The sequence below is a fragment of the Hyaena hyaena genome, unplaced genomic scaffold, assembly GCF_003009895.1.
Source record: "Hyaena hyaena isolate Hyena2069 unplaced genomic scaffold, ASM300989v1 scaffold_116, whole genome shotgun sequence".
Classification (NCBI taxonomy): Eukaryota; Metazoa; Chordata; class Mammalia; order Carnivora; family Hyaenidae; genus Hyaena; species Hyaena hyaena.
Window position 1 is genome coordinate 282,489 of NW_024080748.1, and position 12,655 is coordinate 295,143.

Below are 12,655 nucleotides of genomic sequence, written 5' to 3' on the forward strand. Positions count from 1 at the left end.
CTTATTTAATAAGACAATGAGCTTTTTATAAGCATGTTGCCTAATGAATAGATACTCAACAAGTAAAAATTCCTTTTTTTAAATTTAATTTATTTCTAGGAGAGAGAGAGAGAGAGAGACAGCGTGAGCAGGGGAGGGTCAGAGAGAGAGGGAGTCACAGACTGAAACAGGCTCCAGGCTCTGAGCTGGCAGTCAGCACAGAGCCCGATGCAGGGCTCGAACCCACGAACCGCGGGATCATGACCTAAGCGAAAGTCGGACGCTTTACCAACTAAGCCACCCAGGCGCCCCCCTTTCCTTTTTGTCTTCCACTCAAACATTTGCCATCTCCGGGGCACCTGAGTGGCTCAGTAGGTTGAGGGTCCAACTTCGGCTCAGGTCATGATCTCCGCTGTCAGCACGGAGCCTGCTTTGGAGCCTCTGCCCCCTCTGCTCCTGCCCTGCTTGTGTGTGCGCTCTCTCTCAAAAATAAATACAACATAAAAAAAAAAAAATTAAGAGCTAAGATACCTTAAAAACAAACAAACGTTTGCCATCCCTTTCCTTCCCTCCATGCCCCCACCGAACAGTGTCTCCATTTGTGCATTTGATTAACAAACTTTAACTTAATTCACACTGTATTCTAAGCACTGTTCTAACAGTATAGCTGCTTGCATAAAACAGACAATCCCTCCCAGCCCGCACACACCTTTTAGTCCCCGTCTCACCTCTGCCAATTTTGACTTCTTAATTCTTGTCTCTCCAGGCCATCCCCATACACACACCTAAACTAGCTTTCCCGTTCCCCTCCCTCAGAACCTGACCTAAATTCTCCCCCACGGAGCCTCCAGACAGACCCCCAGTGATATTCTTAGCAGGGTCGGAAACTCCTAGGAATCTGTGAGCCAGCTCCCTGCTGCCCTCTGGTGGGCTCCTTGGGACTCACGTCTCTTTTCTTTAGGGCCCGCATCTCCCTACTCGGCATCTACTCCGTCTTGGGTGGGTAGGTCCCAGGGAATGTGTACCCAGAATATATTGGCTTTTCCTGAACCTGTGGCTCAGAACTGGGATCTGTATGATCCAAGGTCTGAGCCAGAATGTCCCTAAAGGCCACTGCCCTTGACAGAGGCAGTGCTGTATGGGAGGGCAACAGTACTGCCCCATCTGTCTCTGTGTGTGTGTGGTAGGGGGGTGGGGGCTGTGGGTACTTCAGGTGAAATGTCTTTAATAGAATTTTTTTATTCTTTCTTTTAATCTCTGTTTTTTATCTTGTGCCAAAGGCAACTTATACTCCTTCAGAAACATCAGAAAATAGAGACATGAAAAAGACTTAAACAATCTCACCTAAATAGACATCATTTCTGCTCATACCTCGAGCAGGAGCAGAGGGAAAGGGTGCTAGTCCCGGACCCAGCACACCTGATTCTAGTCCTCACTGTCCCCTAACTGTGTGACCCTGGGAACACCCGTCACTTCTTGGAGCCTCAATGTATCATACACACAAACATGAGCACCCCTGTACAGTGTCCCATCTGGCTTTCCTCTTCTGAGATTCTAAGCCAGTGGTCCCAAGCAGTCCCCTCATCAGTTAGGCCCTTAGGCTATTCCAAATTTTAATCACTACAAATATTGAAAAGCAGTAAAAGTAGGCTAAAACAAGTTACAAATAATTAGGAGGAAAAACTCTGAAAAGTTCTGAAAATGGACAAAAATGCCTCAAAACTCCTAGAGGGTTGAAAATTGCCTTATGAAGCATGAAAACAGCTGACACTATAGGGAAAGAAATCCCAGCCACTGGGGAATATTTCATTTCAACCAAATCATTGTTTCAATCAAAATGTATTCATGAGAATGCTTTCAGAAAAACTGCTTTCAGTCCAATCCTATATCTGTGTGAGGCAGCCAGCAAGAGCTTCCATCCACCTCCCGTATGAACTTGGAAGAAGTCTGAGGTCTCCACACCTGGTGAAATAAACATCAGACCAACTGCAGGCATGCATGTCCCCAGCAAGCATTTACTGATTCTCTTCTTGTCGGCTCTGCGCTGAGCACTGGGGTTACACGGCCACCAGGACGGCCCTGCCATCCTCTCCCCACAGGGGCTCCCAGCCAGTGTGACAGGGCAAACACATCCACGTGTAACTCAATCAGGGTGAGACAAGGCGAGAACTGCAAGTCATGGCCAACGGTGAAAGGCAGGGAGGCCACTGCCCTGCCCCTCCAGCAGCCATGAAGCTGTAGAAACAGCCTTCCCCTTCTCAGTAAAAAGTTCCAGTTGTTTTTGTCATGAGACAAATCATCCCAATACTCAGTGCCTCAAAACAACCATTAGTTTGCTCAAGATTCTGTAGGCCAAGAAATCAGAGGGCATGGCAGGAATGGCCGGTCTCTGCTCCAAAATGTCTGGGGCCTCGGCTGGGAAGGTCAGTGGCTGGGGGTGACTCCAGGGCTGGGGGCAGGAGTCACATGGGGTATCTTCACCTACATGCCCCAAGGTAAGTACTGGATATTGCCTGGGCCATAACTGTGGCAGTTTTCCTGGGCACCGCCACGTGGCCTCTGCGTGTGGCCTAGGCTCTCACCATGGAGGCTTCAGAGTCCCAGCTGCCCAAGGTGGCAGCTCAGGACCCCAAGCACGAGTGTCCTGGTAACAAAGCCTTTTCTGCCTTCACTACAGAAGTCCTGAAGTGTCACTTCTCAGAATTAGTTACAAGCAAGCCGTAGGCCTGCCAGATTGATGAGGAGGAAGATTAGACACCACGTCTTGATTGGAGAATAGTAAGGTTCCAAGAAGACAGGTGCAGTGGAGTTTTTGCTGTGGCCATCTTTGACACAACTTGCCACATCCGGGATGGATCCAGCGCCCCATTTACTGCCCAGCATGGGAGGGCAGGCCTGAGTCGGGCCCAGGGAGAGGTGAGGCAGAGGTAAGATGGGAAAGGAGCCGGACTCCTTTTTGCCCAATTCCGTGGGCAATTCCATTTGACCATGGCTTCAGTTTCTCCTCCTCCCCGATGACTCCACATCTCCAGCCCACAGCTTTCTTCTGAGTTTCAGACGAGTTGTCCACTTGCCCACCTACTTTGCCTTTTAGGGCCTCAGTGTGTTCTTGTGAAGAGGGGAGATGTTGATACTCTCCACCTCATGCCTAACACATGGAAATGGCTAGTAAGTGGTAGCTATTAGATGACATTTCTATGTGAGTATCTTTTTTGTTTCTTAATTATCAGGAATATAGTTGAGTTTCTTTCTTTTTAATGTATGTTTATTTTTGAGAGAGAGTATGAACATGAGTGGAGACAGGCAGAGAGAGTGGGACAGAGGATCCAAAGAGGGCTTTGCAGAGAACCCGATGTGGGGCTTGAACCCATGAACCGTGAGATCATGACCTGAGCCGAGGTCAGACACTTAACTGACTGAGCCACCCAGACACCCCTCTAGGTGAATATCTTAAAGACAGTTCAAACCCAACATCTCCAAAATCGAACTTACAATGTGCTGCCCATGCCTGCCCCTTGCTCGGTGTCCCCTCCCTGCAGGAATGGACCACCACCCTTCTCTTGCCGGTGTCACAGGCCTGGCAGTCATCTTTCATACCTCGCTCACTCTCTCACTCCCCATATCCCACCTGACCCCAGGTCTTGACAAGTTTACTCTCTAGATGTTTCTCTAAAATTTTCCACTCTTCTCCATCTCTGTCCTAACACTCAGTCCAATCCGTAGTCATCTCTCCTTTGGACTCTGGCCTCCTCCCTGGTCTCACAAATTCACTAGTTGCAGTCGCCCTTCTATCCACCCACATGCGTTCTTCACACAGCGAGCTGACAGGAAGGTTTCAGAAGATAAAGCTGCCCATGTCACTCTGCCCAATGAGAAATCTTTATCCCTGTTGCTCTAAAGAAAAGGCAGATCATGAGGCACCTGGGTGGCTCAGTTAAGCATCCAACTGTGGCTCAGGTTATGTTCTTGCAGTTTGTGAGTTGGAGCCTCGCATCAGGCTCTCTGCTGTCAGCACGGAACCCGCTTCAGATCCTCAGTTTCCCTCTCTCTCTGTCCCTCCCCCACTTGCACTCTCTCTCAAAAATAAAAAATTTAAATAAATAGAAAAGGCAGATCTCTTTTAAAAGGCGTACAAAGTCCTGCCTGCCTCCCTCCCTCCTCGTTAACCCCACTCTCCCTCCCCCACACTCACTGTGCTCCCTTCTATTCCGTTCCTGGAATGCTCCTACCCCCTCCCACTTTGCTCCCCCTTCCTGCAGATAACAGCTCAAGAATTCACTTCCTCAAGGAAGCCTCCTCTGCCTGCCTGGTGAGACCCACCCACCCAACCTTGGTGGGCTTGGCTCTTAGCACTCCTTTGTAGCGTATGTTACAATTGGCATCTACATTTGTATGGTGATTATTTGAATATCTCTCTCTTCCACAACCCTGTAAGCTCCCCCAGGGTAGGGGTCATGTCTGGTTTTGGTCACTATTATATCTCAAAGTCTAAAACAGCACCTGACGCATAGTTTAATAAATACTTGTTGATTGGATGGATGGATGGATGGATAGGTGGATGGATGACAGAAGGGAGGAGAGGCACCAGGGCCATTGTAAGTAAGCATTTAGACAACGTTGCAGAATGAAGAAATGGGTAGGTTGGGCAGAGCCCAGAAGATGACTCACACACACCTAATTTTCCAACCTTTAGGCAGGCACAGGCCAGAAAGGAATCTGTCAGGATGTAGGAAAAAGTGATTCCGTCAGGACTGGAAAAACTCATCTCCCTGCCCCAGGGCCCATCTCTTGGAGGTACTGGAGACTGGAATACTTTTACCTGCTTCCAGAACTTAGCATGCCTACCTGATCCACATCCTTCTTTTCCACATAAGGACCAGCCAGGCAGTGAGAGTTGGCCACCACCAGAAGGCTGTGCAGGGATGGAGAAAACAAGGCTCAGACAGACAGACCAGGGGTCCATCCTGACCGTGCTATTTACAGCCTCTCCATCCCAGGCTCTTCCCCCTGGGGTAGTAGGACCTAAGTCTCATCACCTGAAGGGCTAACTCTCACACCCAAAATCTCAGTTCAACTTCCCCAGGGACTTCCTGCCATGAACTCCAGGTGCCTTGACACACTCATCCATAATGCCTATGTCTTTTCTTCCTGTTCCCCCAACCCACTCTTCACCTTGCTTTCAAAAGTCAGAGAACTGCCCTTCAACAGTGTTGAGAGTGTCCCACCTCAGGCTGCTTTGAAAAAAGATGAAGAAATAAGCCCTCCATTTTTAAAATCTAATGTCTAGTCTTTGTGGCCTCATATTGGTCATGTGGCCTTGGGCAAGCTACTTTACATCCAGTTTATAGGAAGAAACTGAGGCAAAGAGAAGTTTAATAATCTCTGCAACACATGGTTGCTATAAGCAAAGAAAGTGGGGCCCAGGTGGCTAAGACAGTTAGGTATCTGACTCTTGATTTCAGCTCAGGTCATGATCTCAAAGTCACAGGATCAAACCCCAAGTCGGGCTCTGCACTGACAGTGCAGGGACTGCTTGGGATTCTCTTTCTCTCTGCCTTTCCTTCCACTGCTCTCAAGTGCATGCACACTCTCTTTCTCAAAATAATAAACATTTTTAAATAAAAAAAGGTCTAAAGAAATCATAGAGGCAAAAGGGTTTGTAATCCATAACTCCCTGATCCTGAATTAGAAGTGCTCAGCGGTGATTTGCATAAATAATGACACTTAGTATAGGGCTTTACAATTTACAAAAGCCACACCCTTTGAAATCTTTGTGAATTTGTTAATGAGTAACTGTATGAGAATAGACTCTCTAGGAAATGTATGTGCCTCTCCAGTGATGGGATTTCAATCACTGCAATAAATTAGCTGGAGATCTGAGTTCAACGAGGAGGGGCTCCGTCTAATAACTCCCAAAGGGTACCTAATCAGTCTTCCCAATCTTTGAACCTGAAGCCGTATTGGTGAGGTGTGAGAGCCAACGGGACAGGTCATGTTGAGGATCTCAGATCAGCTGAAACTAGGAGAGGAAATGCCAGCAAGAACAGGGCCCCCGGAATGACACACACCAGCCCTTTCCTGAAGCACCAGACAGTCTCTCTGTCCCTAGCTCCCCCCGTAGGTATGGCATTCCAATCCCAGCACCATGGCATCCCCATATGGCACCAGAAAGGCAATCTAGGAGCCCCAGCCTCCAGCCTGTTGGTCAGTGCCTCAAAGACACATCCCCAAAACAGCCTCTCCCCATTTCAGAAACCCCAGCTGGGCTTGCCCTTAGGCACCCTGACTACCAGAACCAGAGAGGACAGTCCCTTGCAGGGACAGCATGCTTTCTATTGGCCCAAGTTCCTCTTCTGCTGCCTCCTTCCTCCTTCCCAAACTCCTGTGCAGTAGAGTTCCCAAGAGACCTAGCACACAAATGAGGAACTACTTACTATCCAGCAGTAAAGACCGAAATCCTTTTGAGTGGTGACCTTCCCGTGCCAGGAGGAGTTCAAGCAGACACTGAAAAACCACTTGTGAAGAGTGCTCCCAACCAAAACTCAAACAGCTGCCAGGTCTTGTGGACTCTACTACTGTGTTCCACCTCCCACCTACTTCTGTCTCGGCAGGTCCTGTGTGTGGCCACCCAGGCTCCGCTTCCCTTACAAATAGCAAATAGTTCTACAGAATATTCTAGCAGCTTGACCTGGACCTGGGCCCTCTGGGAGTTGACCTAAGTCCTTTCCCAGACTTCACCACTGAGTTCACCAATCAAACTAAAATACCCTAGACCCTCACACTGCACACCCTCTGCCTCCGTACTTTGTTCATGCTGTTCCCTCTGCCCAGGCTCTTTGCCTGCAGTTTGCCCCCTCCCCACTTGCCCAGTGCGTCTTCCTGATCCAGCTTACCTGCCATCTCCTCTGTGAAGTCCTCCCATATTCTGTGATTTGTCCCTAACACCTTCTCTACAGCTCTCTTCTTAATTTCTGTCTTAAGAGGTTTGGATAATGTGCCCCTCCCCACACTAGTCTGCAAGTCTTTTAAACTGTAGGATCAGGTGTGGGTCATCTTACTAGCATCTGGCATAGCACCGTGCTGACAGCAGGAACTCTATGAATGTGTGTTGAATGAATTAGTGACGAATCCAGAACCTAAACTGCTGTTCACAGCTTGTACAGAATATTTGTCCCCGAAGTGCTCAATAAATATCTGCCGAGTGAACAAACTGTGTTTATAATTATAGACCTCACAGAGACTTTTTTTTTTCTAATTTATTTCTGAGAGAGAGAGAGACAGCATGAGCAGGGGAGGGTCAGAGAGAGAGGGAGACACAGAATCTGAAACAGGCTCCAGGCGCTGAGCTGTCAGCACAGAGCCCGATGTGGGGCTCAAACCCACAAACCGAACCGTGAGATCATGACCTGAGCTGAAGACGGACGCTCAACTGACTGAGCCACCCAGGTGCCCCTCACAGAGACTTTTTAAAATGAGTTATGTTGGACATACAGAGAGACGTAGAGACTACAACAAAAAGCCCTTGTACTTACCACCTAGCTTAGAAAAGAAAGCATTACAGACACAGGTGAAACTGTCCGCATAGCCCTGCACAATCCTGCTCCCCTCCTCCCCACTAGAGAGGCACCACTATCCTGATATGGGGGGTTATCAGTCCCAAACTAGTACTACTACCTAGGTCACTGTGTTTGCAGCCACAGCAACACGTAATAATGTGAGCAACAGTATGACTGGGTGCTGCTCCAACAGCACTTGCTTGGAGTCGAAAGGCAGCTCTTATTAGCTTGGGAGAATCTGAATTTTTACTTATAGGTAACAGCATTAGAGAGAAACAATATAAAAATAAAAGAGAGCTATGCCTAAGTTCACTTAGATTTCTGGAGATTTTAAAATATGATTGCTCTAATGGATACGTTTTCATACCAGAAATTAGCTAAAATGTTACTGTTAATAATTTTTAAGTTTGTCTAGAAAACATGGGTCTTTTTTAAAAAAGAAAAAACTCTGTATGTATGTATGTATGCATTTGTTTATTTACTTATTTAAGGTAATCTCTATGCCCAGCATGGGATTTGGACCAAGACCCTTATATGAAGAGTTCCGTGCAATACTGACTAAGCCAAACAGGTGCCCCGAATGTGGGTCTTTATTATTTGCACTCCTTGTTTAAAAAGGAAAAAAAAAATCTTGAAAGAAAGGATTGTAAGAGGCCTCTAGGTATAGTGAGAGGAACACAGGACATCCTAATGCTCTTGGTTTGAGTTACCTTTTCTGAACCATAATTTCCCCATCTTCAAAATGGGATATATATTCTTTCGAATTTATGCTAAGCCTCCTTCCAAGAATATCCGCAGTCAACTTTTTGGGAAGTTGTGAAAAATCAAAGAAATCATATGAGAGCACACATAAATTATATAAGAAGCTGCATATATAAGGTTGTGTTAGCAACATTAGCAACAACACAATATACGCCACCTAGTAGCGAAAAAGAGTAACTGCATCTGGATACAATTCAAACAATTGAGATTTTTGCAGGGACTATTGGACATTTGAGGAAAGCCTCTAACATAAATGACAAATAAGCAAAGGAGCTCAGCAAAAACAGACATGGTAGAGGCAGGAAAAATTTAAGGTTATCATTAATGAGGAGCAGCTGGGTGGCTCAGTCTGTTAAGCATCCAACTTTGGCCCAGGTCATCATCTTGAGGTTTGTGGATTCGAGCCTCACATCGGGCTCTGTGCTGTTAGCTCAGTGCCTGGAGCCTGCTTCAGATTCTGGGTCTCCCTCACCCCCTCCCCCACTTGTGCGCTGTCTCTCTCTAAAAAATAAACATTAGAAAAAGATTATCATTAATGTATTCAGAGATGAGAAGATATCTACAAAACAATAGGTTTCTCTAAAAAAATTAAAGAAACAAAAATGAGCTCTGAGCAGTGGTGAGTTGGCTTAAGCTCATAAAGGCTAACACGAGCCAACTGTTATATTTTCAGGAATTCTGCAAGCCAGTTAAACACTGGCTTTATTAAAAAAATAAATTATATAAACTCAAAGGTAAATATATTCAAAACAAATGTAATATATACTCAAAACCCATCACTTCTGGATTGTTTTATTGTTTTACTATTATTCGTGATCTTAGAACCATTTATGTTTATTGTTTCTGTAGAGGGGAAATCCTATATGATGGCCTACTACCGAGCATCTTTTCCCAACTCCACATGTGACATCACACTAGTAGCTTGAAATTGGCCATAGTAGGAGTTTTTACACCACAGAAAATAGGTAAACACTACAGATCAGTGTTGGCATCTCCCCTCCAAGAGTTAAACATTTGCCAACATACCAACACACAACATATATGCATGTGAACAATGTATACATGTGTATACCCATAACATATATGTATATTTACACACGTGTATGTACTCATGCAACAATACACATATAACACCTATCAACATACCACTGACTCTGGGAAATTAAAAATACCAAGGTATTAATGAAACACTAAGTAAAATTAGAAGATAAAGCACAGACTTCCCAGAAAGTAGGAAAACAGATGGATAATAGTTGGCAAAAAATGAAAAAATTAGAGGATCAGTCCAGAAAGTCTGAGCAAATAATGAGCTTCAGAAAGAGAACATAGAAAATCATGTGAAAGAAACACTAAAGGAATAATTCAAGAAAATCTCCTGAAACTGTAAGACAATTTTGAGACGGAAATAGGTTACCTTGCAGAACAAATGAAAAAAAAATATCATCGCAAATCTCAGAGCACTAAGCAATAAAGAGATGATCCTAAGAGCATCAAGTCGAAAAGAAAGAAACAGGTGACAAAGGACTGGCAATCAATCAGAATGACACCTGACTTCTCAACAGCAGTTTTTAAGCTAAAAACAATAAGCACTAAAAATGTTTAGGAACAATGATTTCCAACTTAGACTCTGTTCCCAAATTCTCTGCCAATCAACAGGGAGAGTTGAAAAAGACATTTTCCAAGATCTCAAAAACTTTTTTCAACTCTTACGTGCATTCAACATTTATGTGCATTAATACTGAGAATCTACTACATGCCAGACAGTATTCCAAAAACTAGGGATAGAACAATGAATAAACAAGGTCCTTATTCAAATGCTCTTATAATCTGAAAATACCAACACAACATGTCAGATAGTAATCAGCACTCTGATGAACAGCAGAATTGCAGGGAAGGAGTGCTGGGTGGGAGGGGCCCCTCTTTTACATAGGGGCTGTGAAGTTACAGTTGAACAGAGATCGAAGGGGAGGAATAGACCATGTGGATAGCTGGGGGGAAGAGCCTTCCCTGCAGAGGAATTAATAAGGACAGTGGCTCTGGGAAGAGTATCTGTGAAACCAGGCCACAGAGACTGGAAAGAGTGGTGGGAGACTAACACAGAGGTGGCTGGAGGAGGCCAAGTCACAGGGGCCCTTTGTACTGGGTATTTTCCTCTTGTCCCTCCAGACCCGCTCTCCCCACTTCTCTGCTGCCTGGGAACCTGGACCACACCAACAGGCCCCCTTGACCTCTGGCTTCCTGTGGGATCTGGCCAATGGGAGGTACCTGCAATAAATCAGAAGGCAGGAGTCCTTACTGAGGGCCACAGCTTTCACCAGGTGACCCTCCTTAGTTCCCCTGAACTCTCCAGACTAGGGGGTGGAAATGCCTAATATCTCCCCAGGGTTGCTAACTCCAGGGAACGGTACACAGTTATGCCCTGGGGCTTCTCTCAACTCTACTCACATCTTCGTAAAAATGTTCCTTTAGTAGATTCTTGCCAAATTCTTCAATGTGAGTGTGACATCCATCTGTTTCCTACCAGGATCCTAACACTCCTTTATAGGGCAAGATAAGGATTTTAGATTTAATTCTGAATGAGATGGGAAGCCACTGGAGGTTTTTGAGCCTATGGGACATCATGCGACTTACATCTTAAAAGAACACTCTACGTGCTGGATGAAGAAAAGACCTCGGTGGAGCTCACAGAACAGTTAGGGGGCTTTTACAGTAGTAAGGGTAGAAAGCAGCGTTGGGCTCGGGTGATTGTAGGAAAGGTCATAATGGTTCAACTGTGGGCATATGTTGTAAAGGTAGAGCCAAGAGGATTTGGTGATCAAGTACCTATAAGATGCAAGAAAAACAAGGCTGACTCGGGTTTTTGGTTTGAGCATGAGTTGCCATTTACTGAGATGGAGATGTCTGGGGAGAGAGCAGGTTTGGGCTGCTAGAATCAAGAATTCTGTTTGGGATTAAAAAAAAAAGTCTAGGTGTTTATTAGAGATTCCAGTGGGCATATTGAATAGGCGACGCATACATATCTAAGGCTGGAGTTCAGGGATGCCCTGGAGGTATGAATTTTAGCGTTAACTTCTAAGGTAGCATTTAAAGTCCTAGACCAGGTGAAATTACCTAGGAGTTGATATAAACAGAAAAGAAAAGAGGTCCAAGGAGTGAGCCTTTTCTTTGGGAGCTACCAGAGGATGTTTCACCAAAAGGAGAAAACCAAGAAAGATGTGAGTATAGGAATCTGACACCAGAAGCTGGAAGAATCCCCACATTGAAGGAGAAAGTGGCTCTCAGACCTGTGGGGAAGACAAACCTGTCTGGGGCGCCTGGATGGCTCAGTTGGTTGGGTGTCCGACTTCAGCTCACGTCGTGATCCAAGGTCTGTGGGATCAAGCCCCGTGTCGGGCTCTGTGCTGACAGCTCATAGCCTGGAGCCTGAAGCCTCCTTCAGATTCTGTGTCTCCCCAACTCATGCTGCCTATCACCATCTCTCAAAAATGAATAAACGTTAAAAAAACTTTAGAGTAACCTGTCTGAATTGGAGCTAGAGGTTATGGGTCCTGGGAGGGATATCACCAAGAAAAAGAAAGGAAGTAAACATGCTTGAACATACTGAGATTTAAACCATGGTTCAAAGTTTGGGGCAGAATCAGACACAGGAACACAGAACACTAAGCAGATGTAAGAACAAGTCGTGTACGAACGCATTTTAGGTAAACATATATATTTACGTGAAATGTTAGAGAATTATACATATTATGTATAAGCACTTATATAAAAGCCACAGAAATGAAACCTAAAATACTGACTTAACCAAAAACTATTCTGTAATTGAGGATTTCTAGGGAAGAGGTATAAAATAAAAAGTAAAAAATCCTAGTATAAAAATGCTATTTAGAGGAACTCCACACTTGTGTGTATCCTAAAGAATTGAAAACAAGGACTCAAAACAAGAGCATGTACATGAATGTTTTAGTAGGACTATTTGAAACAGTCAAAAGGTGTAAACCCAAATCTCTCTAAAGTGAGTGCATAAATTATGCTCATATGCAGTGGGATATTCAGCTATAAATGTACTGACATGCTACATGAATGAACTCCCAAAACATCATGCCAAGTAAAAGCCATACATAATAGGTCACAGGTTACATGATTCATTTATTCGAAATATCCAGAACAGAAAGCAGATTGGTGGTTGCCAGGGGCAGGGTGAGGTGGAGAGAATGAGGAGTAACTGTATGTATGTTTGTTTGTATGTATGTATGTATACTATTTGAGACAGAATGCACATGTGCAAGTTGGGGAGAGACAGAGAGTCCCAAGCAGGCTCCCCTATGTCAGTGCAAAGCTCAAAGTGGGGTTTAATCTCA